This window comes from Elephantulus edwardii, unplaced genomic scaffold (genome assembly GCF_000299155.1).
Source record: "Elephantulus edwardii isolate Elephantulus edwardi_28Jun2011 unplaced genomic scaffold, EleEdw1.0 scaffold00306, whole genome shotgun sequence".
NCBI lineage: Eukaryota > Metazoa > Chordata > Mammalia > Macroscelidea > Macroscelididae > Elephantulus > Elephantulus edwardii.
In genome coordinates, this window is record NW_006400056.1 from 965,482 (window position 1) to 972,560 (window position 7,079).

The following is a 7,079-nucleotide window of genomic DNA, read 5'->3' on the forward strand; positions in this document are numbered from 1 at the left end:
CAGGATGTCCAAGGCTCTCCATGTAGGAGGAAGGGGGTCTCAGCTGGTTACTTGGGCACCAGCACAGGAAAGCAGGCAAGGAGGAGAAGGCACACTTGTTACTGTGCACTGACTCTAGGCCAGACCCTTACTGCATACTTTCTGTTACAGAGAACCATTACTTAACCCACAGGCGACCAGTGCTCAGAGGGGAAGAGAACTGACTTAACTTATTCTGCTTTACTATTATTCCAAAGAAAGGTATGATATTTATGTATTTGCTCATTATATGTTTCCCACACTAGGACACTATGGCCATGAGTGCAGAATCTTTATTTTGTTCACGTCCAGCCCCGAATGCTCACAAGGCTGTGCTAAGAAGTCTGAAAGAGAGCTACCTGGCCAATTGTCTGGAATAAATATACATTTGTTCCCATTCCCCCAAAAAAAGGTGATGCAAAGAAATGTGGAAGTTATTGAACAATATTACTAATATCACATGCAAGCAAAATGGGCTTTTTTGGTGGTGGTTGTTGTTATATGCCATCAAGTCACCTACAACTCGTAGGACCCTATGTACAACAGCTCTGAAGCCTGCCCTATCCTGAGCCAGTCTCACTGACTCGAACACGTCTACTCCCATTGCCCCTGTTACTGTATCACTCCATCTCATCAGGTCTTCTTCTCCTGTGCTGTCCCTCCATCCTTCTAGGCATGATGTCCTTTCCCAAGGACTGGTCCCTCCTGGCCATGTGCCCAAAGCATGTGAGACAAAGTTTCAAAATCCTAGCCTCCAAGGAGAAACTTGGTTTCACTCTCTCCGGGACAGATTTACTTGACTTCTTGGCAGTTCATGGTATGTTTAAGACTTTTCTCCAGCATTACAACTCAAAGACATAGATTTTTCTTCTGTCATGCTTAGTCGTTGTCCTGCTCTCTGATGCATAGAAAGTAATTGTGAATAGACCATGGTACACCTTAGTCTCTAGACTGACATCATTGCTTCTGGAGAGGTCCCTGACAGCAGATTTTCCCAATGCAGTTCATCTTCTGATTTTCTGACTGCTGGTGCCAAGAGTGTTGATTGTGGAGCTGAGTAGTGTTGATTGTGGAGCTGAGTAAGCTGTAATTGTTAATAACCTCAACTCTTCTCCATCTATCATGGTGCTGCTATTGGCCCAGTGGTCTTCTTGATGTTGAGCTTCAATCCATACAGAAGACTACAGTCCTTGACCTTCTGCAGCAAGCACTTCAGTTCCTCCTCAGCTTCGGCAAGCAAGGTTATATCATCTGCATAATGTAGGTTGTTGATGAGTCTTCCTCCACTCCTGATGCCACAATTATTTAAAAATGTCTAAAACAGAACATTGACAGAGAACTGTCAGAAATTTAAGTTGGGTTCAGAAGATACTGTGGCACCAGGAATATCACTGCTGATGTAAGATGGATCTTGGCTGAAAGCAGAGTATAACCAGAAAGATGTCTATTTGCACTTTATCAGCTATGCAAAGACAATCGACTGTGTGGATCACAACAAATTATAAGTAACGTTGAAAAGATTGGGAATACCAGAACACTTAATTGAGCTCATACAAAACCTAACCAGGACCAAGAGGCTGTTGTGTGCACAGAGCAAGGGCACACTGCTTGGTTTTAAATCAAGAAAGGCGTATGTATGTCAGGGCTGTATCATTTCTCCATATTTGTTTAATCTATGCTGAGCAAAGAACTCAAGAAATTTGCCTTCATGAGGCAGAATGTGGCATCAGGAGTAGAGGAAAACTTACCAACAACCTGTGCCGTGCAGATTACACACAATCTTGCTTGCTGAAAGTGAGGAGGACTGAAAGAGTTTGCGGCAGAAGATCAAGGACTACAGCCTTCAGTATGGATTACATCTCAACATCAAGAAAACAAAAATCCTCACCACTGGGTAAATAGGCACTATCATGATATATGGAGAAAAGAAAGAAATTGTCAACTTCTCCTTACTTGGTTGGATACACAATCAACAAGCTTGGTACCAGCAATCAGGAAATCAAAAGACGTGTTGCACTGGGAAAGTCTGCTGTCAGGAACCTCTCCAAAATGCTGAAGAGCAGTTATGTCTATTTAAAGACAGGTGCACCTGATCCAAACTTTGGCTGTTTCTTGGTCTATTTTCATCTGATTGCTAACCTGAAGGTTGATAGTTTGAGCCCACTGAGCAGTATTGGGGGGGGGGAAGTCCTGCTGACCAGCTTCCATTAAAATTATAGCCAAGAAAATTGTAAGGTTCTACTCTGCACCACATGGAGACGCCACCATGAACCAGAATCTACCCAACAGCAGTTAGATGTGGATTTCATTTCCTAGTTGAACCCAAAGAAGACACCCTAGTTCTCCCACTCGCCCATTAGCCTAGTTCACACCCTTAGGGTTCTTGGATTCCTCTTGTCTCAAGCTTCTAACTGGAATGAAACCTAAAAGGAAGGAAAGGCAAATCTTTACTGCATACGAGGACTTTCACATACCACACATGTGCTCATATAATCTCAGCACAAAAAATAGCCATAACCATTTTATAGAAAAACTGAGGCTTCTAGAGGTAAAAAAGATTTGCTAAAAGTAGAAAATCTTGGGTTTAAACCCAGTTCTAGATGGAAGACTCAAGTTTGAGGCTCTGCTGGATATGACCTGTAACCTATTTGCTCCTCTGAGCTTCAATCCCTTCCTCCTTTCCTTTACCCCCTCAAAAAAAAAAAAAAGGTCACTGTACTACCGCATTAGAGAGACTATGACATTTGCACACAGGTGCTACAGTGTAGAGTATTCAAATTCTCCTCCTTCCAATCTGCTGCCAATCTGCCCCTAGGTTTATACCATCTGGTAACAGATTCCAGTTGCCATTAGCCATGCACCACATGTCCCCAGTTCCACATAGCAGCATTTTCCTGGCATAGATTAACCCAGGGCACTAAAGGACAATGGTTATGGCTGTGCCAAAAGCCAAATCAGATTTCAAGAAGAAGCCTAATTATCAGTGCTCCAGAATTGTCTCTATTACCGTCAGTAAAGTAGCTGGATTAAATTCAATAATTTAATATGTATTTAATGAATACCTTCTATATGCTTCAACAATCTGCGTTATGCAGATGACACAACCCTGCTTGCTGAAACTGAGGAGGACCTCATGCACTTGCTGCAGAAGGTCAAGGACTACAGCCTTCAATATGGATTAAAGCTCAATATCAAGAAAACAAAGATTCTCACCACTTGAATAACTGGCAGCATCATGACTAAGATTGTTAACATCTTTAGTTTGCTTTGCTCCATAATCAACACTCTTGGTACCAGCAGCCAGGGAATTAAAAGACGTATTGCATGGGGAGAGCCTGCTGTCAAAGACCACTCAAAAGTACTGAAAAGCAACAATATCAGTCTGCAGGCCAAGGTGCACCTGATCCAGGGCATAGTCTTTGTAATTACTTGTTATGCATCAGAAAGCTGAACAATGACTAAGGATGATAGAAAGAGAATTGACACCTTTGAGCTATGGTTCTGGAAAAGAGTGTCGAATATACCATGGACTGCTAGGAGAACAAGTAGGTTCGTCCTAGAGAAGGTGAGACTAGGCTTTTCCTTGGAGGTAAGGATTCTGACATACTTTAGACATGTTGCAAGGAGAGACCAGTCCTAGGAGAGGTACGTCATACTTGGGAGGGTGGAGGGACAGAGAAAGAGAGGAAGACCCTTGATGAGATGGATTGATTCAGTGACTGGGAAAATGGGGGTAGATGTGTCAGAGACAGTAAGATTGGCACAATATAGAGCAGGGTTTAGGAGTCAACAGCATATAACAACAACAATAACAACAACTATATGCTAGGTATCATATGTACCATAATCATGGAGCAGACAATCTTTTCCCTTAGAGCAGTCTAGTTAGGGAGACAGATTCATGAAGTAATCAGTCACATTAATATATAGTCTGCAAAAAAGCCAGCAAATGTTAGTTACACAGCATTCCATTCCACTCTCCATGTCAATTGATTGGTCAAAATATGCATGTTTTCTAAGTCTGGCTACCATGTAGTGAATTACTTAATATGATCCTTCCAGCTATAGTTTTTGTCTCACCAAATGTCACTGGATAGACCTGTCTATGCATATGAGACTATCCAAATATTTGTGGTCACTAAGAGGATTAGATAGCTTGCTAATACTGTAAATAAGGTGCATGAGACTCTTTCAAGGGGATGAGACCATTCAAATAAAATGTATGGAATGCTAGCAAATGAATTGGTCAGTTTTGCCATCACATTAGGTTTAAAAGAAAGTCATTTCCAGAGCATAGGGAAGACCTGAATAGCAATAAGAAGAGATGGGAACAAAGCACATCCTTTGGAACTGAGACCCCTGGGATGGGAACCTCCTAGACCCAGGAGAAAGAAGACTGTAGCACTGGAGACAGTGAGAGATGGCAAGAAGCAGGGACAAAGAAACAGCACCAACAGCAAAACAAGACCAGCAGGAGATGGTGTTTTGGGCTTCCTGGCCCACGGAGTGAGAAAGCTGAGTGCCTTTGGGCAGAAGACTTGCTGTTGAAATGGGGTGCCTCCAGGCACTTACTGGCAGACTTAAAGAGCTTTGCAAAAATTATTTGATTAGGACACAGACCAGAAGAAAGCTCAGAAAGAGATTTATCCACTGGCATAGCTCAAAGTTTGCCCTGATGGAAGAATTATATCATGAATTGTTCCTGACACTCAATAAATAACCTGCTACTTTCCTAATAAATCCTATAATAATTACAGTCTATGAGTTACATGTGGTCATTACAATGAACTATCCAACTCAACAAAAGAGTAGAGAGTGACATGCTAGTAACAGATGGTGTCAGAATTTATAAAGAAAAAATGTTGGAGAGAGGATGCATATCTTGTCTTTGTCTTGGGGTTGGTTGTTGGATGTTAATAATTCTTCCCCTTCCTTGAGCAGTTAGAAGATGTCAGTTGCTTCCTCTGCCAATGACACTTGGCATTTTTATACTGGCCAAAGATATTCAATTTTAGAATTCCGTAGGGGCATTCCGTAGGGGCAGTTGGAAGTGTGCAACTCTCTTTCTGCTGAGATTTCTTTCTAAGCTGGAAAAAAAAAATCTGGAACTAAGTTGTCGTAGGGAGTTGTGTTACTAAACCAAAGGTGTCACCTCTTTGAAAATTTTAATCCATTAGCTCTGTGGGAGAAAGAGGGCAAACTCCTCCTATGAGAATCTGCTGAAGGATCAGCTGAGTCAGTTCTAAATCCATAGCAATGTGATTTGTCCATAGAATCACCAACATAGAGTGTGGCTGGTGCTCCATAAAGGATAGTGGAGAGATTCCAAGAGGAAACTTCTTGGTGATGGCTTTTGATACTCTCAGTCCAGGGACACTTGAATCTGAGAAAAGAGCCTCAGGGGAGGGGGAGGCACTGCAGCTGTGGCCTTGCCTTTATCCAAAAGGGTAGAAAAGCAGACACTGTGCAACCTTATCTGAAAGGCCAGAGAAGCAGAAGCTGGGGCCTTGTAAACAATGTTCCTTTGTTTGAAAATATGTCTAAATATGTCTAATATTTAGAATATATGTCTAAATTACAACACCCTAACTTCCTGGCATTGAGATACTAATGCTTGCCCCCACTCCTGTAAACCACCAATGAGAAAACATCACAACAGTTCCTGTCTACTTTCCTAGAAAAGATCCAGTACAAAGGGGAGCTTAGCCATCTTGGCAAAAGCCAGACGCATCTCTGTCAGCTAATATAGCTCCTTCCTCTTAAAAACTCAGGTGTTTGGGTGACTTTTTCTCTCCCTTGGGTCTCATCTTCTTGCAACAAATCTAGACCCTCATTTGACTTTTTTTGTTTGAGCCAAAGTTACACTTTTTTCACATGTTGTTGTTGTTGTTGTAATGTGCTGTCTAGTCGCCTGTAACTCATAGCAACCCTATGTGCAATAGCTCTGAAGCCTGCCCTGTTCTGAGTCAGTCTCGCTGACTCCAAAACATCTACCTCCATTGCCCCAGTTACTGTATCAAACCATCTCATCTAGCGGTTTCCTGTCCTCTGCTATCCCTCCAGCCTTCCAAGCATGATGTCCTTCTTCAAGAACTGGTCCATCCAGGCCATGTGCCCAAAGTATATGAGCTGAAACTTCAAAATCCTAGCCTCCAAGGAGAAACTTAATTTTACTCTCTCCAAGACAGACCTATTTGTTTTCTTGGTGGCCCGTGGTATGTTCAAGAATCTTCTCCAGCAACACAATTCAAAGGCATCAATTCTTCTATCACCATTTGTCATTACCCATCTCTCTGATGCATAGCAAGTAATTGAGAAGACCATGAACTGGATCAGGCAAACCTTGGTCTTTAAATTGACATAGTTACTTCTCAGTACTGTCGAAATGTCCCTGACAGCAGATTTCCCCAGTGCAATTCATCTTTTGATTTCCTGACTGCTGGTGCCAAGAATGTTGATTGTGGAGCCAAACAAGCTATAACTTGTTAACTATCTCAATCTCTTCACCATCCAACATGATGCTGCTAATTGGCCTAGTGGTGAGAATCTTTTTCACATAGGTTAGTTTAAGTTTACTTTCTACCATTTATCATCATGAATTGTGCTTGATCATTCTTAATGCTGAAATTACTGATTGTTCTTAATTTCAATAAACCATGGAAACACTCATCTCCACTTTTGGGAGCTCTGGTAGCTTAGTGGTAAGGAGTAGCACTGTTACCCCATAGGTACACCGTTCAAATCCACCAGCTGTTCTGTGGGAGAAAGATGGGCAGTCTTCTATGAAACTTACTGTCTCTGAACATCGTTGGAGGGTAATCTGTAAGTCAGTTTTGACGCCACAATACATAACAAAAATTCACTCTTGGTAAAATAAAAATCATAATGAACTTCCTCTTTTTTTTAATTCCCTCTTTTTTAACAGATAATAATTTCCATTTTCATGAACAGAAGAATAGTTAGTTAGCGCTTTCTCAAAAAGTTGCAAATAGAGATACCATTTGACCCAGCAATTCCACTACTGGGAATATACCCTGAAGAGACCATAGCTGACATCCAAG